Source organism: Acinonyx jubatus, chromosome C1 (genome assembly GCF_027475565.1).
Source record: "Acinonyx jubatus isolate Ajub_Pintada_27869175 chromosome C1, VMU_Ajub_asm_v1.0, whole genome shotgun sequence".
NCBI classification, from domain to species: Eukaryota; Metazoa; Chordata; class Mammalia; order Carnivora; family Felidae; genus Acinonyx; species Acinonyx jubatus.
In genome coordinates this window covers 90,226,482-90,252,082 of record NC_069381.1, presented here as the reverse complement: position 1 = coordinate 90,252,082, position 25,601 = coordinate 90,226,482, and the positions used below count along the sequence as shown (strand labels likewise).

At 42.0% G+C, this 25,601-nt stretch overlaps 1 long non-coding RNA gene across 1 annotated transcript in view; it reads right to left on the bottom strand.

Moving 5' to 3' along the window:
• The window catches only part of LOC128313947 (uncharacterized), a 76,692-nt gene extending 67,313 nt beyond the window's left edge, over nucleotides 1-9,379 (bottom strand). Inside the window, exon 1 of the long non-coding RNA XR_008295110.1 lies at nucleotides 8,735-9,379. This is a non-coding gene — a long non-coding RNA (uncharacterized LOC128313947). The remainder of the gene's footprint in view (nucleotides 1-8,734) is intronic.
• Nucleotides 9,380-25,601: the final 16,222 nt, after the last annotated feature.

Genomic DNA, 25,601 nt, shown 5'->3' with positions numbered 1-25,601 from the left:
ATTTTTAGTTTCACCCCCCGACCTCCCTGGAGGTCTAAACTAAAAATTGAGTTAGTCACCAATGGCCAATGATTTATCAATGATGCATGATGTAACGGAACTCCCATAAAAACCCTAAGTGAAAGGATTGGTGAACACATCCATGTGCTGGGACAGTGACACACCCCAAACTGTACTAGAACTCCTTCCAGACCTTACCCTATCTGCTTCTCTATCTGGCTGTTCATTTATATCTTTGTCATAATTGGGTAATAGAAGGCAATGTGTTCCCCTGAGCTCTGTGAGCTCTGGGAAATTCAGCAAATTACTGAAACTGAGGAAGGGTTTATGGGAACCCTGATTTGTAGCCAAGTCTGACAGAAGTTGTGGGTAACCTGGTAACCCACTGGCATTTGAAGGGGCTGTAGAGGCAGTCTTGTGGGACTGAGCCCTTAACCTGTGGGGTCTGTGCGAACTCCAGTTAGTTAGTGTCAGGGTTTAATTGACTTGTAGGACATTCAGTTGGTGCCTGCAGAGAATTGGAGAATTGCTTGGTGTGGAAAATATGCACATTTGGTGTTAGAAGTGTGGGCAGCAGAAAACAGCCCATTAAATAGTGAACAAGGCAGGCATGGTCTCTGTCCTCACAGGTCTTTAGATTTAGCAGAGGAGCCAGACTAGCAAAGAGCAAAGCTCTCAGATTCTGTCTCTTACCACTTTCCCCCTTAGTTACCACATGCCAGTCATTCTGACCTCTCCCCGGTTGTTTATACACACCACATTTGCTTTGCTCTTGCTGAGACCTCTGTCTAGAATGCTCTCCCCTCCCCACAGATCTTCTCATGTCTCATCCTTCTGGTTTCATTCAGGTCTCCACTCCAATGACACTTTCTCATAGAGACCTTCTCCAACTTGCCTACCTAAAATAGCATTCCTGTTACTCTCTGTGTTCTGCCATCGCTTTATGTTTTTTTCCCCTGAGTTCTTATGCTCCCTGTTATGTTACATGTTTATTTCTTTACTCGTTCAGGGTTTGGCTCTGCCAGCTGTAATGCAAGCTCCCAAGAGCAGAGAGTTGGCCTGCTTTGTTCACAGGTGTATTTCCAATGCCTGAAACAGTACATGGGACATGCAGAGTAGATGCTCAAAAAATATATTTTTTTAAACAAAATAAATAATGAGTGACCTGCGCAAGTGGTATCTAAATTACAGTTGCAAAAAGTACCCCAAAGGAGACATTCCAGAGCTTTGTGAGACTACATCACCAAGAGTGGGAGCAGGTCTCAGGATAGAAACGGGGGCTCCTGAAGTGTCTTTCTTATTGCATTTGATGGCTTTCCAAGCAGGTTGGTGGGTGTGGGATTTGGCCTCTGCTGCAGACAAGCCAGACCTAGTTTCCATTGGGTCCCTACCACACTAAGCCTATTGGGCTGTGCTGTCCAATATGTTAGCCACTAGCCATGTGTGCCTATTTAACTTTAAATTAAACAAAATTAATTCACTTTCTTAGTCACACATTTCAAGTGCTCTGTGGCCCCATGTGGCTAGTGGCTGCCATATTGAGCAGCACTGTTAGGTACAGGCTATCTCCATAATCACAGATAATTCCGTGGGGCAGAGTGTGTTTCAAACCAGCAGTCCTGTAAGTATGGCATAAGCTAACTGCCACATTGCCATCTGTATCCATTCCCATCAGCAGTACTAGAGAGAGAGAGAATGGGGGATGGGGAGGGGCGGGGAAAGGAGACCTGGTTACCAATAACCCCCATGTAATCATAATCATGTATTTTTCCTAAACTTGCTCTTTCCCCTGAATCACAAAATGACCTCCCTGCTAATCCCGACCCCACCCCTTGCCCTAAGCAACAATACAACACATGGTTGCCCTCATTCATATGCTCCCTTTTCCTGCTGGAAAGAGAAGGATAAGATGCTTTGATATTATCTGCATGGGAAGAACAAAGAGGGGAGCTCACAGTAGACTTTGGATGGAGGTCCCTCCATCTGTAATTTGAGACTCCACTGTTGGGAAGGCAGGAAGGCGGACACATTGCCTCCTTTCCAGGTTGAAGCATAACATCTTCAGGACAAAACTGGAAAGAGAAGGGTCCTTTAGCCTCCAGAGCTAGGTGGCCAGGGCAGGCTCTGACATCTGTACTTCGTAAGCAGACTATTTTATGATTCTTGCTTTCTTTGTGTTTATCCCTTTTTTTGTGCTCCTTTTGTACTTTTTTTGGCAATCCCAGCAAGGCTTAGCTGTGCTAAGGATAGTCAGAGACGGAAGATTTTGTTCCACCTGTGCCAGAGCATGTAAGGGGGTACAGCCATTCTGGGGGCAGGCTGGTGGCAGAGGAATTTCCTGTGGCAGGGGGAAAGATAAACCCTGGCAGACAATGTTAGATCCACCTGGCAAATTACTTCTCCCCACCTGGAGCTTCATCTTCGAGGGCAAAAGCCTTGGATGTTTTAATAAGAGAAATGATGACAGCAATAGGATCTAAACCTGAGGTCTGGTGGGACATGCCTGTGCCACACCCAACCACCGCAGTGAGTGGAAATCACACACCTGCATATCTTACAGGACCTGTTTGTGTGACCGAAAATGAAGAAAACTCAAGGGTGGAATTAGTAATATCCATATGAATTATTTGTCATTCCCCATTTGTAATAAAAGTTAGAAAAATACGATTACAAATATCCCTCATGAAATTATATGCTAATGTTAATTTCTTACAGTCCTCGAAGCGCAGGCTAGATTTTCCTGAGCAGCTCAGCGTGCAAGTTTATTGGTAACTATGTGTGAATACGCTTATTTCCAGGGATCAATTACAAGAGATGAGTCCTCTGTCTGTAACAGCCTTTGTCACAGCTATTGTTTCACAAGCCTCTAACTAGATAGCCCTCTCGATGTCACTGCAGTGACCAAGGAGCAAAAAGGAAAAATGAACCATCAATCAGTTTAATGCTATCCTTTTCTTTCCCACGAAAACTTCCACTCAGTGGATGATGACTGACATAAAAACTAAATCCATCTGTTTTATCACTCCTCTACAAAAGGACAAGTCTGAGAGGCAGGAAGAGGACAAAATGTGTAGGATTAGTCTTACCTCTAGTCACTGGTCTGCTGTGGTACTAGGTAATCTATCACTTGGGGGAAGAAAATCAACTATTAAAATAGCTGTCTTGCAATTTAGTGCACATTTAGTATAAAATGTGCAGATGTGAATCGTAAGCAAGATCTTTTGGAGTAGGATTCTTGGAATATCCTGTTTAATATTACAGAAAACATCTTTAAAAAGTGTCTGAGAATGCAGTTAGGTTATTCATTCATTCATTGAACAAATATATTTTGAGTACCTATTATGTCTGAAATGCATGCCAGACATGAGGACATAGTGGGGAACAAGACAAAACCCAGTTCTTGACTTCATAGGGCTTACAAGTTGGTGGTGAGGACAGATGTTTAATAAGTGAGCAAGTGAGACAAATGTTACCAGAGAGGAAGCACAGAGAGCATATCACTCCACTCTGACAGTCCATGGTGGTGGCAGTGAGGGATACAAGGGTCCTTTCTGAGGAAGAGACATTTGAGATGCCATACAGAGGGTGGGTAGGATTGAGACAGATGGAAGTGGAGGAGGATGAGGGGTAAAAGTGAGGAGGGCATATTGTAGGCCAGAGGGCAACAGGGAACAGGAAACATTTCAGGAACTAAGGTAAGAATGGCTGGTGCAGAGAAAACAAGGGGAGAGTGGCACATAATGAAACCGGAGAGATGAAAAGGATCAGATCCCAGATGAGAAGTTTAAAATTCTACACAGGGAAGTAGGAAAACAGAATTGTAATCATAGGAATGGAATGCTTTATAAAGATCTGTGTGCAGCAAGACTGATTAGAAGGGTGTAAGACCAGAAGTGTGGGGTCCAGTTAGTGCTGTAGTCCAGGTGAGAGACAACAGGTGTTTAGACTAGAGCACAAGCTGCAGATATTTAGAGAAATGGTCAGATACCCAGGAGACAGAACCCGCCACACTTAATCATTAAGTTTTAAAAATATATATATTTTTAAAACTTATTTTGATAGAGCACACAAGCAGGGGAGGGGCAGATACAGAGGGAGAGAGAGAGAATCCCAAGTAGGCTCCATGCTGTCAGCTCAGAGCCCAAAGCGGGGCTTGAACTCACGAACCTCGAGATCATGACCTGAGCCGAAACAAGAGTCGGACACTTAACTGAGCCACCCAGAAGCCCCATCACTTAATGATTAATTAGATGGAGGGAGAGGTGAGAGCAGAGAAGGATTCAAGGATGACCCCTGAGCTTCTGGCTTAAGCAGTGGGGTAGACAGTGATGTTCTCACTGGACTGAGGCACACTGGAGGTGGGGCAGGTTTGGGGAGCTGGGAAGAATGTGAGAAGAGTAGTTGTACAAATATTGAATTTAAAATACTTATGGAATATCCAAATAAAGATGTCTAATAAATGGTTTGATATATGGGTCTGGTGCTTACCAGAAACAAGGCTGTAGAGGTGTTCCACTTTTACCTCTAGTTTTCTCGACTCATTTAAACAAAGAAACATATTTGGAAAATTACTTATGAGTTGTAAAAATGGAGGCTAAAATGTATCCTTTAACCTCCAAATTCAACCTCTGGGAAATTATCCCAAATAAATTACCCAGAAAAAGAGAAACACCATATGTATTGAATTCTGGTTTATAAGAGAAAAAAAAAAACAACTGGAAACATATTCATATCCAACAAAAGGGGCTAGTTAAATAAATTATAGTATACCAACAAAACAGAATATTGTACAGTTACCAAAAACAGTAATTATGGATATATTATAGCAGCTTAGAAAGATGCTTTGACATTTTAAGCTAAACTGCAAAATTCAAAATTCTATTTATGCTATGATTATAATTTTGTGGGAATGATCACACATGGACAACTAGAAGGGCACATGAATAAACAAAGGGTTGATTTGCCAAGCAATGGAATTATGGTGATTTTTTTTATTTGCTGAAATGTTGTCTGTAAAATAAACATGCTAAACAAAATGAAGATGGTTTTCTGCTAGGAATTTACCCAAGGGATACAGGAGTATTGATGCATAGGGGCACTTGTACCCCAATGTTCATAGCAGCACTTTCAACAATAGCCAAATTATGGAAAGAGCCTAAATGTCCATCAACTGATGAATGGATAAAGAAATTGTGGTTTATATACACAACGGAGTACTATGTGGCAATGAGAAAGAACGAAATATGGCCCTTTGTAGCAACGTGGATGGAACTGGAGAGTGTGATGCTAAGTGAAATAAGCCATACAGAGAAAGATAGATACCATGTAGTTTCACTCTTATGTGGATCCTGAGAAACTTAACAGAAACCCATGGGGGAGGGGAAGGGAAAAACCAAAAACCAAAACAAAAACAAAAAAGAGGTTAGAGTGGGAGTGCCAAAGCATAAGAGACTCTTAAAAACTGAGAACTGAGGGTTGATGGGGGGGTGGGAGGGAGGGGTGGTGGGTGGGTGATGGGCACTGAGGAGGGCACCTTTTGGGATGAACACTGGGTGTTGTATGAAAACCAATTTGACAATAAATTTCATATATTAAAAAAAAATAAAGATGGTTTTGCTATTGTTTTGTTTTTGGTTTGGAGGCAAATGGGTTTCCATCTTAGATAAGATGGAACCATCTTGCTGAGTTGGGGACATGGAATTCAGTAGTGGGGTGTGGCTTGATGCACTTTGTCCACAAGGATCTTGTCTCCCGGCTCTCCCCACAATCACATAGGAGTCTCATCTGAGCATGTCTCAGTTTCTCCAACTAAAGAAGTCCAAGCTCCTTGGAGCACATGTGAGTCTCCCTGGGATCCTGTGGATTCAGTTCTTTACACTCAGATCTTTCTTCCCAGTGGCTTTCCAATCTCTGGAGACCGAGGAACTTGACACACAACTGATCTCATTTTTTTTCCCTCTGTTCCTTGACTTGCCTCAGGAACCTAGTAAGAATTAATGGTCAAATGTCGGAGACAGGTTCTCATTTTGTTTTCTCATCTCCTTCATTGAAAGCCCCTCAGTGAATATTTGCAAGCGACCATAAAGATGATGTGCCAATGGTTTCCAAAGGAGAAGTGTTCTGAAGATGCTGGATGCCCATTGTTACGATTCTTGTCTATTCATTTATGCCCTTTGCAGTCCACAGGGGATGCAAGGAGCTTTGCTCACAGGAGAATCTTGTGTGATGACAGTAGCAGCAAGAGCAGAGCCAGAATGCAAAACTCCTGGGTCAGATGTCACCCTGAAATAGGCTGTGACAAGATGGCTGTCCTGGCAGGATCCTTTGTTTTTCCAAAAAGAGAAGCTCTGCCTGGGAACTAGTATAGAAAATGAACTTCAGTGGCATGTACAGTAAGGACGGATTTCACGCTTTTGAAATGAGCTGGGCTATGTGGCAAAGAAATCAATGCCAATGAAATAATGAAACATAAACCCTCAGAGGTAAAAGAGCTCTTTTCATTCTGGGAGGAAAAAACAAAACCAAGCAAAAATGGATTTAAAATGTCCTTGTCTTGGGTTTATGACAAATGGAGAATTAAGGAGATTGGCTGGATCGGTTCCCCTGGAAGAGATAAAATGGCTGAGTGTTCAGATGCTCCCTTTTCTCTAGGGAAGCCCAACAAGAAAGTTGCCGTGAATGGCAGAGTGGGGCAGTCAGGTGAGAGAGAGGGGCTCAGCAGTGGAGCCAGGCAGGGCATTGATGCAGCGAATTCCTGTTCCCACTGCTCTCTGCCCCAAGCAGGGGCCATTTCATACATCCTCCTAGGATGTAATGTTTCCGTGGGAAGTTTTGTGAGCTCTTGTATCTGTTAGGATTGACGGCAATGCATCAAGTAATAGCTACCTGGGTATGATTTACAGGTGTCACAGGGATGGTTTTGTGTGGTTATAAACATTCAATAGCCTTATTATGGTTTTAACTTATTGTTTTCAGTTCATCTGAGAGTTACAGAAGGATCACAAAGACAGGACAAAGAGTGCCATGTGCCCTTGCCTGAGCATTAGCACCATACAGAGCCGGGGTCCATTTTCCGAAACAGAGAAATTCACATTGGGACAGATTTTATTCATATTTCAGCACTGTTTCCACTAATGTCCTTTTTCTGTTCCAGGAGCGAATCCAGGATGTCACCCTGCATTCTTTTGCCTGGTCCCTTTTGTCTTTTCCAGCCCGCGATAGTTTCTCCATCTCTCCTTGTTTTTTGTGACCTTGATAGTTTTGAAGAGTACTGTCAGGTGTTTTGTAGAACATTCTTTAATTAGTGTTTGATGTTTTCTCATGATTAAACTAGAGTTATGCATTGTGGGGAAGAATGCCACTGAGATGTGCCCTTCTTATCATGATATCAACACGACGTTACCACAACTTATATTGGTGATGTTAATCTCGACTTGGTCTAGGTGGGACCTTCCAGGTCGGTCCCCTGTAAAGTTACTGTTCTTCACTTTCTATACTCCTTTGAAAGTGACATTAAATCCAGCCCACACTCAGGAAGGAGGAGAGGGGAATATCAAAGAATTTGTGCACACATGCTAAAACCACCAGAGTAATTAATACAGATTTTGGGGGATTACTTTGAAGCCAAACCATTTGTTTGTATATTTACTATTTTAAGATTAAATTTCCTTTTTTGTTTTTGATCACAAAGTGTAAAGCAGGTGACATAAATTTCAGCAGTCTCACAGACAAAAACCCAAATCTCACTAATCACTGGGTGCATGTGGATGTATAGTGTGTATTTACTATTTGGTAACTGGTTAAATTTATGACATTGTGAACATACTTTAATGCAAAGTGATATTTGAGAAGACCATAGAGTACGATAAGCTTCCTTCACCGTCCAGCCCCTACCAAGAATGAGTGCCTAAGATCAACACAATTACCAGAGATTTAAAAATATAGGAGTTTTAAAAACTCAACACCCTCAAAATGAATACAACAATTAAAAATGGGCAGAGGACATGCATAGACATTTTTCCAAAGAAAACATACAGATGACCAACAGTCACATGAAAAGATGCTCAACACCACTCATCATCAGGGAAATGCAAATCAAAACTACAATGAGATATCACCTTACACCTGTCAGAATGGTTAAAGTAAAAAAACACAAGAAGCAACAGGTGTTGGCAAGGATGTAGAGGAAGGGTAACCCTCGTGCACCATTGGTGGGAAGGCAAACTGGTGTAGCCACTCTAGAAAACAATATGGAGGTTCCTCAGAAAATACAAAATAGAACTACCCTAAGACCCAGCAATTGCCTAAAGAATACAAAAATACTGATATAGAAGATGGCGGAACAGCATGGAAATTTTTTGTGTGTCTCGCGTCCATGAAATACAGCCAGACCAACACTAAACCATCCTGCACACCTAGAAAACTGATCTGAGGATTAACACAACAATCTGCACAACCTGAACCACAGAACTCAGCAGGTACATGGCGTGGAATGGTGAACTGGGGGAGATAGAAGCCGCAGAAAGCAGGGAGCCACTTTTGCATGCAGACAGAGGACAGAGACGGTGGAGAGAACACGGGAAAAGCACCCCTCCCCCTAAAGCAGCTGGAGAGAAAGTGCAAAAGTGGAAACAGCCGCAGAGACTAAACTAAAAAGAGACAAAGGAGAGGGTTTAAATTCCATTAAGACTATAAACAAGGGGAGCACAGAGTCTGAAACTCCGTAGCACAATACCTGACGGTGCTCTGGTGGGAAGGGCGAATCCTCAGGAGCTGAGTGGAGTCCAGGGTTCTTCAGGCCACACGGGCAGAGGCGGTTCCCCTGCTGGGAGGACACCTGGTAAAGGCTGTGCGGGTCCCCCAAAGGCAGGGCCCCCGTGGACCCAGGAGAACAACCACATTTGGTGGTGCTGGAACAAGGTAGTTTAAGGGTGAAGCCTGGTACCAGATGTGTGTTGTGATTTTTCATAATCCCTGAAAAGCTGCTACACTACCTCCTGAACTTTTTCTGGGGCGGGCTGGCACCCGGCTGCAGCCTCTGGGCATCGACAGCAGCACGGTCCCGCAAACGTTCCTGGGTGCTGCCGGCACACAGCCGTTGCTTGGTGAGACCCTCCGGCAGAGGGGCAGAACGCGTCAAAGCCGCAGTCCCTCAGAAGTAAGACGTCAGGAAAAACAGCCGCATCTGAGACAAAACTCAGGAGGGAGGTGCTGCCTGGGGCTTGGTCACGGACTGTGTAAAAGCGGGGAGTTAACGACAGCTGAAGACAAAGGACGGGTGCGATATTGCTGATTGGGGAGAACAGAGTTCTGATACTGGAGACTGGCTGGGTGCCGCCATGGTCACCATTCCCGCGCATGCGCATATGCACCTACAGGCGCCACAACAATTGACCCCGGTAAGCTAAGCAACGCCATCTGGTGGAGAACAGAGCCATTACACTAAGCCCTGCTCAGCTGCGCCAACTTTGCTCTTCAGGAACACGTCTCTCTCTGCCTGCTTAGCTTATGGACTATAAAGCGCTTCATAGTTTGACTTCTAGGGGAAAACAAAGTAATTTCAGTCGTATTTCAGTCTGTTCACCGGTCCGTTTATTCAATTTTCTTTCTTTTATTTATTTATTTATTTTTCTTTTTTCTCTTTTTTGTTTCTTTTTCTTGAATACAGAAAGAGAAAAAAATTCATTTTTATTTTCAATTTTTATTAAAAATATTTTTGTTTAATTTTTTCTACTATATTTTCTACTTTTGTGTAAATTTTTTTCAAATTCTATTTTACTTCCATCATTTCATTTTAGTCTACTTCAGTGTATTCATTTTTTCAAATTTTCAAACAATTTCCTTTTTTTTCTTTTTTCTTTCCTCATTTTTCTCTAATCTATCAAGCCCCTTTCAACATCCAGACCAAAACACACCTAGGATCTAGCATCATTTATTTGATTTTGTGTGTGTGTGTGTTTAATTTTTAATTTTAATATTTTTTTAATTTTAATTTTTTTACCTCATGAATTCCTTTCTCACTTCAAAATGACAAAACAAAGGAATTAACCCCAAAAGAAAGAGCACGAAGAAACAACAGCCATGGACTTAACCAACACAGATACAAGCAAGATGTCTGAACCAGAATTTAGAAGTATGATAATAATACTAGCTGGAGTTGAAAATAGATTGGAATCCTTTCTGTGGAGATAAAAGAAGTAAAAGCTAGTCAGGATGATATAAAAAATGCTATAACTGAGCTGCAATCTCAAATGCAGGCCATGGTGGCAAGGATGGGTGAGGCAGAACAGACAATCAGCCATATAGAGGACAAACTTATGGACAATAATGAAGCAGAAAAAAAGGGAAATCAAGGCAAAAGAGCAGGATTTAACAGTGAGAGAAATCAGTGACTCATTAAAAAGGAACAACATCAAAATTCTAGGGGTCCCAGAAAAGGAAGAGAGAGAAAAGGGGGTAGAAGGGTTATGTGAGCAAATCATAGCGGAAAAATTTCCTAACCTGGAGAACGACACAGACATCAAAATCCAGGAAGCACAGAGGACCCCCATTAGATTCGACAAAAACCGATCATCAACAAGGCATATTATAGTCAAATTCACAAAATACTCAGGCAAGAAGAGAATCATGAGGGCAGCAAGGGAAAAAAAGTCCCTCACCTACAAGGGAAGACAGATCAGTTTTGCAGCAGACCCGTCCACAGAAACTTGGCAGGCAGAAAGGAGTGGCAGGAGGTATTCAATGTGCTGAATCAGAAAAATATGCAGCCAAGAACTCTTTATCCAGCAAGGCTGTCATTCAAAATAGAAGGAGAGATAAAAAGTTTCCCAGACACACAAAAATTAAAGGAGTTCGTGACCACTAAACCAGTCCTGCAAGAAATTTTAAGGGTGACTCTCTGAGGGGAGAAAGGATGAAAACAACAACAACAAATAAATAAAGACCAAAAGCAACAAAGACTAGACAGGACCAGAGAACACCACCAGAAACCACCTCTACAAGCAACATAATGGCAATAAATTCATATCTTTCAGTACTCACTCTAAACATCAATAGACTAAATGCTCTAATCAAAAGAAGTAAGGAAACAGAATGGATAGGAAAACAAGATCCATCTAGATGCTGTTTACAAGAGACCCACTTTAGATGTAAAGACACCTTCAGATTGAAAGTCAGGGGATGGAGAACCATCTATCATGCTAATGGTCAACAAAAGAAAGCCAGAGTCACCATATTTATATCAGACAATCTAGACTTTAAAAGAAAGACTGTATCAAGAGATGCAGAAGGGCATTATATCATAATCAAGGGGTCTATCCACCAAGAAGACCTAACAATTGTAAACATTTATGTGCCAACTGTGGCAGCACCCAAATATATAAATCAATTAATCACAAACATAAAGAAACTCATTGATAGTAATACCATAATAGTAGGGGACTTCAACACCCCACTCACAGCAATGCACAGATCATCTAATAAAAAAATCAACAAGGAAACAATGGCTTTGAATGACACACTGGACCAGATGGACTTAACAGATATATTCAGAACATTTCATCCTAAAGCAGCAGAATATACATTCTTCTCTAGTGCACATGGAACGTTCTCCAGAATAGACCACATACTGGGACATAAATCAGCCCTCAACAAGTACAAAAAGATCGAGATCATACTGTGCATATTTTCAGACCACAATGCTATGAAACTTGAAAACAAACACAAGAAAAAATTAGGAAAGGTAACAAATACTTGGAGACTAAAGAACATCTTACTAAACAAGGAATGGGCTAACCAAGAAGTTAAAGAGGAAATTAAAAAGTTCATGGAAGCTGATGAAAATTATAACACCACAACCCTAAACCTCTGGGACGCAGCAAAGGCAGTCATAAGAGGGAAGTATATAGCAATCCAGGCCTTTCTAAAGAAGTAAGAAAGACCTCAGATTCACAACCTATCCTTACTCCTTAAAGAGCTGGAAAAAGAACAGCAAATAAAAACCAAAACCAGCAGAAGACAGGAAATCATAAAAATTAGAGCAGAAATTAATGCTATTGAAACAAACAAACAAACAAAAAAACCCCAGTAGAACAGATCAATGGAACCAGAAACTGGTTCTTTGAAAGAATTAACAAAATTGATAAACCACTAGCCAGTTTGATCAAAACGAAAAAGGAAAGGAGCCAAATAAATAAAATCAAGAATTAAAGAGGAGAGATCACAACCAACACAGCAGAAATAAAAACAATAATAAGAGAATATTATGAGCAATTATATGCCAATAAAATGGGCAATCTGGAAGAAATGGACAAATTCCTAGAAACATATACACTACCAAAACTGAAACAGGAAGAAATAGAAAATTTGAACAGACCCATAACCAGTAAAGAAATTAAATAAGTAATCAAAAATCTCCCAAAAAACAAGAGTCCAGTGCCAGATGGCTTTCCAGGGGAATTCTACCAAACATTTAAGGGAGAGTTAAGACCTATTCTCTTGAAGCTGCTCCAAAAAATAGAAATGGAAGGCAAACTTCCAAACTCTTTCTATGACTCTAGCATTTCCTTGATTCCAAAACCAGACAGAGACCCCACTAAAAAGGAGAACTATAGACCAATTTTCCTGATGAACATGGATGCAAAAATCCTCAACAAGATATTAGCCAACCGGCTCCAACAATACATTAAAAAAATTATTCACCACAACCAAGTGGGATTAGGGATGCAGGGCTGGTTCAGTATCTGAAAAAACAATCAGTGGGATTCATCACATCAATAAAAGAAAGGACAAGAACCATATGATCTTCTCAATAGATGCAGAGAAAGCATTTGACAAAATACAACAACCTTTCTTGATAAAAACCCTCAAGAAAGTAGGGATAGAAGGATCATACCTCGAGATCATAAAAGCCAAATATAAAAGACCCAATGTTAATATCATCCTCAATGGGGAAAAACTGAGAGCTTTCCCCCTAAGGTCAGGAATAAGACAGGGATGTCCACTCTCACCACTATTATTCAACATAGTATTGGAAGTCTTAGCCTCTGCAATCAGACAACACAAAGAAATAAAAGGCATCCAAATCAGCCAGGAGGAAGTCAAACTTTCACTCTTCACAGATGACATGACACTCTATATGGAAAACTCAAAAAGATTCCACCAAAAAGCTGCTAGAACTGATCCATGAATTCAGCAAAGTTGCAGGATATTAAATCAATGCACAGAAATTGGTTGCATTCCTATATACCAACAATGAAACAACAGAAAGAGAAATCAAGGAATCAATCCCATTTACAATTGCACCAAAACCCATAAAATACCTAGGAATAAATCTAACCAAAGAGGTGAAAAATCTATACACTGGAACCTATTAGAAAGCTTATGAAAGAAATTGAAGAGAACACAAAAAAGTAGAAAAAATATTCTATGCTCATGAATTGGAAGAACGAATATTGTTAAAATGTCGACACTACCCAAAGCAATCTACATATTCAATACAATCCCTATCAAAATAACACCATCATTCTTCACAAAACTAAAACAAACAATCCTAAAATTTGTATGGAACCAGAAAAGACCCCGAATAGCCAAAGCAATCTTGAAAAAGAAAACCAAAACAGGAGGCCTCACAATCCTGGACATCAAGCTATACTACAAAGCTGTAATCATCAAGACAGTATGGTCCTGGCACAACGACAGACACTCAGATCAATGGAACAGAATAGAGAACCCAGAAATGGACCCACAAACGTATGGCCAACTAATCTTAGACAAAGCAGAAAAGAATATCCAATGGAATAAAGACAATCTCTTCAGCAAGTGGTGCTGGGAAAACTAGACAGCGACATGCAGAAGAATGAACCTGGACTACTTTCTTACACCATACACAAAAATAAATTCAAAATGGATGAAAGGCCTAAATGTAAGACAGGAAGCCATCAAAATCCTCAAGGAGAAAGCAGACAAAAACCTCTTTGATCTTGGCCGCAGCAACTTCTTACTCAACACATCTCTGGAGGCAAGGGAAACAAAAGCAAAAATGAACTGTTGGGACCTCATCAAAATAAAAAGCTTCTGCACAGTGCAGGTAACAATTAGCAAAACTAAAAGTCAACTGACAGAATGGGAGAAGATATTTGCAAACAACATATCGATAAAGGGTTAGTATACAAAGTCTGTAAAGAACTGATCAAACTCAACACCCCAAAAACAAGTAATCCAGTGAAGAAATGGGCAAAAGACACAAATAGACACTTCTCCAAAGAAGACATACAGATGGCCAAGAGACACATGAAAAAATGCTCCACATCACTCATCATCAGGGAAATACAAATCAAAACCACAGTGAGATACCACCTCACACCTGTCAGAATGGCTAACATTAACAACTCAGGCAACAACAATGCGGAGAAAGAGAATCTCTTTTGCATTGCTGGTGGGAATGCAAGCTGGTGCAGCCACTCTGGAAAACAGTATGGAGGTTCCTCAAAAAATTAAAAATAGAACTACCCTACAACCCAGCAATTGCACTACTAGGTATTTATCCAAGGTTATACAGATATGCTGTTTCGAAGGGACCCTTGCACCCCCATGTTTATAGCAGCACTATCAACAATAGCCAAAGTATGGAAAGTCAAATGTCCATCGATGGATGAATGGATAAAGACGTGGATATATATACAATGGAGTATTACTCGGCAATAAAAAAAAAATGAAATCTTGCTATTTGCAACTATATGGATGGAACTAGAGGGTATTATGCTAAGTGAAATTAGTCAGAGAAAGACAAGTATCATATGATTTCACTCATATGAGTACTTTAAGACACAGAACAGATGAACATAAGGGAAGGGAAGCAAAAATAATATAAAAACAGGGAGGGGGACAAAACATAATAGACTCTTAAATATGGAGAACAAACAGAGGGTTACTGGAGGGGTTTTGGGAGGGGGGATGGGCTAAATGCATAAGGGGCATTAAGGAATCTATTCCTGAAATCATTGTTGCACTATATGCTAACTAATTTGGATGTAAATTAAAAAAATAAAATTAAAACAAAAACCAAAACAAAACAAAAAAAGGAATACAGAAATACTAATTCAAAGGGATGCATGCACTCTGATGTTTATAGCAGCATTATCTACAATAGCCAAATTATGGAAAGAGTCCAAATGTCCACCGACTGATAATGGATAAGGAAGATGTGATACACACACACACAGACACACACATACACTGAACTATTACTCAGCCATAAAAAAGAAATTCACCATGTGTAACAACACGGATGGAGCTAGAGAGAGTATTATGTTAAGTGAAATAAGTCAGAGAAAGACAAATCCTGTATGATTTCACTCATATGTGGAATTTAAGAAACAAAACAAACAAGCTAAGGGGAAAAAACAGAGTCAAACCAAGAAACAGACTCTTAACTATAGAAAACAAACAGATGGTTAGAGAGCAAACTGATGGTGGGGGTGGGGTGGGTGAAATAGGTGATGGGGATGAAGGAGGGCACTTGCTGTGATGAGCACTGGATGTTGTATGCAAGTGTTGAATCACTATATTATACACCTGAAACTAATATTACACTGTATATTAACTGAAATGTAAATAAAAACTTTAAAAAATATATGCATTTTTCATTTAAAGCCACATAACAGGGTACAAATAATCAAGATTGAGGCTGTGTTTACTGAGGCGGGGTTCTAGTCAGGCACAAAGAGCAGTCCCAGAGATTTCCAAGCATGACACTTCAGTCTCAGCTCTTCACCTCTGAGGCAGAGACCAAAGCCACAAGTCTTCCGCAGTGAAAAATGAGACCTTTAGGCATTCAAGAATGCCAGATTAGATCTCATTCAAGAGTGTTTAATTTTCAGAACAGAAATTGCAAATACTTTCCTCATCATTTTAGGAGCCTGCACCTGGGGGCAGGGCAGTCCAGCTGGTCACAATTAAGACTCATTTCATAAATGTCATGTTTTTGAAAGAGTCTTCATCCGATTTTTTAAAATGTTTATTTATTTTTGAGAGAGAGAGAGAGAGAGACAGAGTGTGAGGAGGGGAAAGGCAGAGAGAGAGGGAGACACAGAATCCGAAGCAGGTTCCAGGCTCTGAGTTGTCAGCACAGAGCTGGATTTGGGGCTTGAACTCACGAACTGTGAGATCATGACCTGAGCCAAAGTCAGACACTTAACCGACTGAGCCACCAAGGCAAGCCATGAGAGAATCATCCTTTGAATCTTTTTTCTAGTATTAAGATTGGAAGAATGAATAATATAGTGAAAGATGCAGGAAAAATTAGATGGCATAGAATGTATAAACACCTTATCAAATTTACGTTGAATGTCAGCCCCAAGGGAAGCCTGGAGTTCTGTCACCATCACAGTGTAGAGTATAAATAAATCTTAAAAACTTGTGAGTGGGTACAGGCATCCTTCCCCTGTCTCTCTTTTGATTTTCTTAAGTAAAGTGACTGATCTGTCCGTTGTATTGAGGGTCAGGGAAAAAACCTGAAGACAATATTGCAACACCTAAGAGACCTGTTCACTTTTACTGTTGCTCCATATTGACTGGCAAAAATTTAGATCTCTCTCTCTCTCAATTGCTCTCCCTCTCTCAATCTCTCTCCCTCTTCCCCACCCTCTCTTGTTCCCCCTCTTTAGAATCCAGACAAGGGTAAGGAATAAGAAACAATGCATTTGCTATTGGAGAGGTTTGTGGGTAACTGAATAATTCTCTATGTCTGGAATTAACACTGTTGACATTGATGTTGATGCTAAGCAAGCTTAAAGGACCAAATTAGACTCCTGACACATTAAAAAAAATGTTAGCCATTTCTCTTGTCAAAAAGTCTTAGAGTGGCTGAACTTGAGCATAATCACCAAGAATCACGTGGGTGACATCTGAGAGGCTTCTGTGCATCAGAACCACAAAGAGAGCTTATTAGCAAGAGAGTCTGGGCTCCGTTGCCAGAGTCTCTGATTTGGTAGGGCCTAAAGTGGGACCCAAGAAGTTGCATATCTAACAAGTTCCTAAATTATACTGATAGTTTTGGTCCAGGACCGCACTTTGAGCATGACTTCTACAGACCAAGTTACTTGCGTAGATTATTTTCTGCACAAGTAGCAGGTGCTGACTAAGTGGATATGATGAACTAATAATGCAACACCAGGACAAAACAAAATTCAGCCTGCCTTGCTACAATTTTATTCTAATTAACATCTGCTCTCTCTTGGGCTCTGAAAAACTCTTTTGATGTTTGTATTTGAAACCACCACCAAAACGAGTTGATGCAAAAGTTCATTCAATTACCAAACATTTTGTTTGTGATGAGAAAGGAGTTTGCTTTCTCTAATTTGAGACACGTTTTGTTTCATCTTCAATAGTGGCTTGCGCAGGTGTTTCTTCCCTCTGACATCTGGCAGGCCACAGTGGCTTGGAGTTTTCTGATCTTCTCTCACCCTTTGCCCCTCAGAATCTTGAGGTTATGAGGCCTGAGGCTTGCTCTGAGTTGTAGGGATCTTTGACAGTTTCATCTGTGTACCTCTTTTAGTCTCAGATGAAAATCTGTGGCTTCTGGAAGTCATCAAGCCAAATGAAATCGTTTCCAATACAGTACCAACCTTGGCATTCCTGGGGGATGTGATCCAAGACTAATCAGTTCTCCAACTGGAGAATTCCAAATACAGTCTGCTCCTCCTCATTCTTACCTCAGTGAGGCCCCCTGGAATATAGCTTCGGAGAAACAAACCAGAACAATGCTGCCACCACCTTAAGAAAGCGGTACTGAGTGTTCAGCAGACACAGAAAATGAGGGCCAAAGAGGTTTTTCTGAAATATATCACTGGTGCCTAGAAAGGAAGGGGAAATTAAATAGTGCAAGACAAGGAGTGATTCCTTGCTTGCTGGATGGATGATCACTCTTGTAGAGGGAAATGCAAATGGAGACTTGAAAGGGCTAAGTTATTATCCTTGTGTTTTAGTCATAAGCAAAGTTGATGCCCATTTTGGCTACAGAAACATCTGGTATGGAGCCAAGGGCATGGTTTGTTATGGGCCTGGGCTGGGCTAGTGTCCAGCGTCAATGATCAGGCATGTAGAGCTGAGGTTGGAAGTTGGTCAGACAAGTAAGAACAGGACTGTGGTTAGAGACTCCTGACAGAGGCAGACAGGCAAAGGTGGGACAATGATTTACTTTACTGAGCAATCCCCATGGGCCTGCTTGGGTTAGAAGTGTGTGTGTTTGGGGTCTGTGTGGTTCAAGAGCCACTTTAGGGAATGAGACAAGTAAAGGCATGTTCCCAGATGAAATACAGAACACTCAGTTAAATTCAAATTTCAGGTAAACAATGAATATTTGGGACATTCCTCTGCTAAAAAAGTGTTTGTAGTTTATCTGAAATTTAACTGGATGTCCCGCATTTTTATTCACTAAATTTGGCAGCCCTAAATTCAGGAGGCCTGGCTTAGGTAAAGCAGGTGGGCAGCAGCTCCTGGAGGCGGGCCACATGGCGGCCAAGGCCTCTGCTCCGGAGGCAGGCGCTGCGGGTGCTGCGGGGCCCCTGGGCCAGTGGGAGAGTCAGGAGACCCACTCTCACCTGGTCTAGGGGAGAGCTGTAGGCTGTGTCCAGTCAGACTTTGGAATGAGTTATGAACTAAACAGTAATTAAAAACATTTCACATTTTTCCAGGCCTTTTTTTTTTGAAAGCAAGAGAAAGGTTGGGAATCCTAGGGGCCAGGAGTGTGACTTCAGGCAGAGACTCTAAATGTGAATTCTCCACAGCTAGTTGGTAAGTGTGACCCAATAGGGCAGAGGAGGAAAGCAAAGTAATGAGCATCTGCTCTGAGCTAAGCATTTTCTATTTGTTTCTCTATTTATTTTCACAATAACCGCTGTAATCTAGGGGGGGTTGGCAGTGCCTATTAACTTCCCAGCACCCCAGCCCTTATCAGGACCTGCCTCACTTCCTTCTCCTCGTCCACCTCCATCCCTCCCTCACCACCCCGTGCACATATCCAAAGATTGGACTTGTCTGCTCTAGTTCTCATGCAAATCTTACTATCTAAACTGAGCCAACAGGAAACCCTCTGAAGTCTTGGAATGAGACATAGAGACTGAGCTCCTTAGTTGTGGGAAGAAAAGTTAGAAGGTCATATGAACTCAGAAGATTTCTTTGTCCTTGCGGGTGACCAGACTGATGGGTGCAAGCATTCATAGTGCAGATAAAGCCAGTATACAGAGGGATGTGGAAGAGAGAGGTAGAGAAGGAGAGAGACACACAGACAGAGATAAACTACTGGCAGCTTTCCAGTTCAGCTGTCCTTGCAACTGGCCTGGCAGAACCACTCCCTTATAGTTCATCTCAATTTTGTTGTTTAATTCTGAGTGGCTTCTTGTTCCTCATAACTCATAACTAGTGTGCTCTAAACCGGTCATTATTATGAATTCTTCTTTACAACATATCACATGGCAAATAAATGATAACACCTGTAAATGACCCCCATGTGGCCAACCACAATAGTCCTGTATGGCCAACCGCAATGCTCTGTATGGTTCTAAGCTGCCAGCTTTTTCTGAAGCATGATCTCCTATCATGACAGATGGTGAGTGACCCATGATTTCCTCTCTTGGGTAGACCACAGAGGTGGCAAAGGTTTGCCCAGACACAGAGACCAGAAGAATATAGTTGTTGAGGTCCACTGAAAGCAGAAAGCTGAGCTGGGCTGGGCTGGTCCAGCAGGTAAGGCCCGGCTCTTCCAGCCACAAGGCCATCAGGTGAGCCAGAGCTCCCAGAGAAAGCACAGATAACTGGGGCCTGGTCCTCAGGCTGCCCAAACACTCAGAAGGTTTAAGTGAGGCAGCTGCAGGGTCAATGTAAGAGGCCAGAAATAGGATGGTTCCCAAATGGTGCCATTGATTGGCCAGTCACCTGGCATACAGTGATGACATCATGCTGAAGGGACTCTTGCATTCAAGAACTTTAGTGGGAAAGGACACAATAAGCAAATAAATGTAACTAAAAATTAATAAATGCAGGTGACTGGTGTGCTATGAAGCAGAAGTTCTGGCTATGAGGACCGAGGTAACACAATCACCCAGAGCTTAGTGTGGTCCAGCCCAGGAGGGAGTTGTGGCCCTCCCAAAGCAACCATTCAGACCAGGGGCTCAGAATTTGTTTTATGGGTTGGGGAGATCCGCTGGTGGGATAAATGGGGTAACTTACTGAATGGGATGGTAGGAGTGGTAGATAAAGACTAAACTTGAAAGTTCTTCTTGGATTTCATTTATCCAAGTTGGTGAGGTGAGGTGTTTGGGATCTGGGTCAAGTCATTGAAAGTAAATTTTTCACAATTCACCTGAAGGTTAACTTGCTAAATTATCAAATTACCAAAGTTGGTCAGATACATTTTTTTAAGTTTATTTGAGAGAGCGTGAGCAGGGGAGGGGCAGAGAGAGAGCAGAGAATCCCAAGCAGGCTCCCTGCCAGTGTGGTCCAACATGGGTCTCAAACCCATGAAATTGTGAGATCATGTCCTGAGCCAAAATCAAGAGTCAGACGCTTAATGGACTGAGCCACCCAGGTGCCCCAGTCAGATACACTCTTTACCTGGCTCTAGAATGGTTTGTCACAGCCATTTGGTGGGCATGGGCAAAGATGGGCACAAGACAGGAGTAGTAGAAGATAAAGAGAAGAGATAGGCAGAAACAGGGGTGTAAGGTCTCACATTAGGATAGCTAGCTGTATTTAAGGGAAACTCATTCTATTTGCATATAAAAACTGCAACGCTTGGAAAGGTCCTGGGCATTTACGATGTGAAATCCATAGGAAATTGACATTCAATTTAGAAGAGTCTGACTAACATCACAGCTAAATGCGAAAGTAACAGCCCGGGAGAAGCCATAGCTAAACCAAAGTGTGGGGAAAACGTCAGATTTGTGACTAGGTCGTTCAGCAAATAGATTATTTGAGGAATTGATTTTTGGCAAATTGGTTAATCAGACAGGAGGCTTTCAGAAATGTGGGGATTCAGGGTACCGTCCTGTTTTCATTTGATTTGATTCATTTATTAGTGAGGGCTCTTTTAGATTCAAGGACAAAAACTCAAAGTGGCAATGGCAAAAATAGTAATTTACTAGAAAGATACGGGAGTATCCTACGTAATCAGAGGAAGGATCAGGCAGCTAAAGGGAAGGGCAGAGCTGCCGCCGGTCCTCAGAAGCAGTGCTCAGGGTCAGGCCAGCCCACTGCTGGTGTCAGCCCAGTCCCACTTGTGGTATTCTGGCTTCTGCCATGAGGCTACTGATAGGTCCCAGCCTCATGTCTCAGGGTTCCCATGCCTGTGGTGGACTGACTTTTTGCCCAATTTTCGTTTGAACATAGCAGAGGAGTTCTTTGGCCAGCATGAGAAATGTACCCAAAGCAGGGGGAGGCAGAGTTTCCAGAAGAAGAGGGTGATGTGGACACACAAAAGAGTTATATGTCCACTCGCTGGCCTTATGAGAAGCTGGGAAAGACGTCCTCGCCGTGTGGGCCCACAGCACAGTTCTTGTTGATACAAAAGGACAAAATTAGTCAATCCCCCAAATGAACAGGTCCTCAAGCCTCTTGTCCCCCCCTGCCAGCTTAAAATGGTGATCAACCCTCCACCTTCTGCTCAGAGACATCAGAGTCCCCTCCAACCCTCAGCTCAGTGGACACAAGATGGATATTGCTCGAGGGAACAGAAAACCTGCTGGCCAGATTGGGCTCCACTTTGAACATGGCAGTGGCTGATTACTAAATTCCACAGGGGCTTCTTATGAAGGGGATGAAAAGATGGAGAGGGCCAGGAACACAGCTGAGGGGCTCTGTGGAGCTCACCAGAACTCAGTGGGAATCAAGACTGCCTAGACACCCAGCCTGGCACTGGGAGTGGGCAGGTGTCCTGTCTGCATAATGCCCTTGATCTCTAGGAAAAATGGTGAAGAACCAATCAGGTGGCGGTCTCCTGCCAAGGACTCCATTAGCCTGCTCCGGTGGCTGCTTCTGAAGTGGCGGCCGCTGGCTCCTTCTCGCTCTCTTGTTCACGGAGGACATATGGGCCAGGCAGGGATCAACGGAGGAACATCTGGTACAGGAACAAATCAAACAGCCCCAATGACTAATTTAGGAGGGTTGCTTCTCCATTGTTCTTTCCATGGCCCCATGCAAAGGTCACCCAGTGCGGCAGGCTCAGAGAAGCCACCTCTCCACCTCCAGCAGTCCCCAGGATCCAGCTTGTTTTCCTTAAAAGTGAATCGATCGCTCTTTCTTTGAGGATAGAAACAGCAGCTACCTATCACTGAATCCTGAATTCTCCCAAGCATGGTTAGCCCCTCCTTGCCAACCCCCCAGGCACCCCTGTTTCTTATTGGCCATTTATCATCTTGCCTCAGAAGGCTCTCTTTTTTTAAAAAACTCTACTGAATTCAAGTGTGACATGTTCTATTTCTGCAGCTGAACTTTTTCTCCTTTTGGTTCAAATAAAGGAAACAGCAAATATTAAAGAGCATGAGAGAAAAGGCACAAATGCCTGGACCATTAACAGACAAGATTGCCTGTGGTTCTGATTTTGGTGGTTTATGTAATAGCCAGAAATGATCTTTAAATTAAATATCCATTTTCTTTTAAATTATCTCTAATGGCACAGTACAACCATATCATTTTCAGCCTAAGAAGAGGGTTTGGTAGGATATCTGATGCTTCTTCTGTCCTTTTTTTTTTTGGGTCAGGATCACACATCACATAGCTTATTTTTGAAGTTCTCTACTGGAAATGTTACATCTTTCCTTCAGAATTTATTCTCACGTGTTAAAGGTGTGCTGTGGGATAAGCCAGGTCTTCTGTGTTTGTCTTCATCCTAGCTCATTGGTAACCTCCAGCTGGCTGTCACATTACCAATACCTCCTGCTTCACTCCCTCACCCGGTATCACACACTCCTGGGGCTCTGGGTGTCCCCAGTCATGGGATGGTCAAGATTATTGTGGTTAGTCACAATTATCCCTGGAAACACCTAAAAATATTTCCTGGTCCTATTCCCAGCAAAGAACATATTCCATTCCCAAGGGAAGCAAATGCCAGCTTTCTTCCTGCTGTCCCAGGCCGGCTGGCTCTGAGCTCCCAGAAGTGATTCTGGAATTGTCTTACTGGTTATCTCCATTGGGTTTCTTCAGTGCAGCACTAGCTTTCTTTCTTCCCTTCACTGATGTAGACTGGTGTCCTTTGTATGACAGGCTGTCCTAGGCAGGTAGATGATCACTGAGTGACAAGACAAACGGAATCTAGTTCCAGCTCAGTCATGACCTTGCTGCGTGCTCAGAGACAAGCTACAACTTCTCTGTGTCCCTGTATCTGTACCTTCTGTTAGGACATCTATAGATCTTCTGATGTGGTTATCATTTAAGGTGGGAGTGGGCAACAGATTCAGTGAAAACTATCCTTCCTAAGCAAGGTGGTGATAATGAACCGACATGTGTTTTGAGGGCCCTATAGTCTAGTGTTCAGAGCATTCCACTGTGTCTTCACTATTCTAACCTACTAGAGACATATTTGTCAAATGAGACTTCCAATGGATTCCTCCAGATTTCCTTGGAATGGGCGAGAAGACAATGCAGGGCATTGTCTGGAGCCTGTTCCTCTTGGTTGCGTGACTGCCCATTACAGCTGTCTAATAAGGACAACATGATCATCTGTCTGGTAATTACAAAGCACTTTCATTTTACTGCCTCCTTTAATGTTGCCAATAACCCTGTGGAATAAATATTATTTCCCCTATTTTATAGATGAAGAACCTGAGGTTTAGAAAGGTTAATGACTTATTAAATGATGCCTGGCTACTAAGGGGTAGAGTTGGAATACAAAACTAGGAGTTCTGATTTCAGATCTAATAATTTCCATCTTTCCAATGGTTTTCAAGCTGTTCCCTCAAATGGCTAGGTTTGGGGAGGTACCCTAGGGGAACAAGGGAAGCTAGGCCAGTGGAGTTTAGATCACATGATTCAATCAAAGCATCTTTTACCAGTTTTTTTCTGTTTTATATTTATAGGATTCCACAGTAAATTTGGTTTTGAACAAAATGTTCCCAGTGCTAAAAAACAAAGTTTGTGAGCCACAACACTAAACCATATGTGTTGAAAATGAGACCTTTTATCAGTCCTCTCTTTAGTACTCAGGGGATTCTTCCTTCTTTGTTCTAACAATCCCAGCTTGAAATCCTCTGTCCCAGAGGAGCTGACCACAGGTACTCCTTCTTCTCTCATTCCAGTGAGACACATTCTGTTTTGGTGGATCTTTCTCAGGAGAAGCATTGTGGCCCAGGTGGTTGACACTGAGCCAGCTGTTGTAGAGCCCAGATAGAGGCCCCGTTCCTTTCCTTAGAAGGACTGAACCGCATGTTCCAACCTGCCTCGTAAATATAAAAAGAAAAGGCTAGTTTCCATTTTAATTAGATGAAATAATTACATGTCACACATCTCCTAAACAGTTTTGTGTTTGCCCTAACTGTAATGCTGACATTAGCATTCAAAGATGCTGTTTGCACCGTGTACAGATGTTGAGTTTATAGACTGTCATGTTCCTTGTGGCCACAAGATGTCAGGCAAATATGGTCATGGGATGTAGGAGCCAGAAGGTGCCTTGGCTCCTGAAAATGCCATTGATGAGTTCATTAGCTGATTAAAATCCTTCCAATACGCTTGTTGGAAGAATGTAGGGAAAGTCTATGAAATGTGTCATATTGTTATCCTGTTGATGGAGGTACTGAGCACCACTAGCTGGTAATCAGATTAAGATGAACAAATATTGATTGTACATGCCTGCATGATTAAATCCTGAATAATTAAAGGCCACTGAGTTTCCCAGCTCTTTCTCTAGTGTGTGTTACCATGCGCAATCTCCTTTGAAAGTTTCTGTTTGAAAATCTGGTAAAGTGAAGAAATGGGTTTTAATGGCTATCATATAATCATGAGACACTACATACACTGGAATATGTTAAATAAAGCCACATATCTAAACATGTGCGTATATCTAATGTATACTTGTTTCCTCAATGATTTGAATAATAGGTGTTGTAAATTAACGGCCGTCCTGACACCCCACCCTTGCTATTCTTTTAGTCTCCTGAGTGACTTCCTATAGCAGCTTCCTTGGGATCTGACGGAAGGAAGCCATCATGGCAAGCAAAGGCCAGGTCCAATCAATAAGCAGTTATTGAGTTCCTACAGAGGGCCAGGTGCTGGTGGGGATTCAGAAGACATTGAGGATATGGTCTCTGCTTCACCCTTGTTTCTATCCTCCTCATTTATTTCCTTTCTCTCATTTTCTGTCTTCTGCTCCTTAACCTTTCAAATGCTCTTTACTGCTAAGCTAGAAGATGAAGAGATGAGCCATTATTCATTTACCTTTGAAATTATATTGGCCTCCTACCACATGCTAAACTTTGGTCTGAAGATTCAAAGATAAAGTTTAAAATGTTGCTCACCTTTCTGGGATGCCTGGGTTCTCAGTTGCTTGAGTGTCCGACTCTTGATTTCATCTCAAGTCATGATCCCAGGGTCATGGGATTGAACCCTGCATTGGG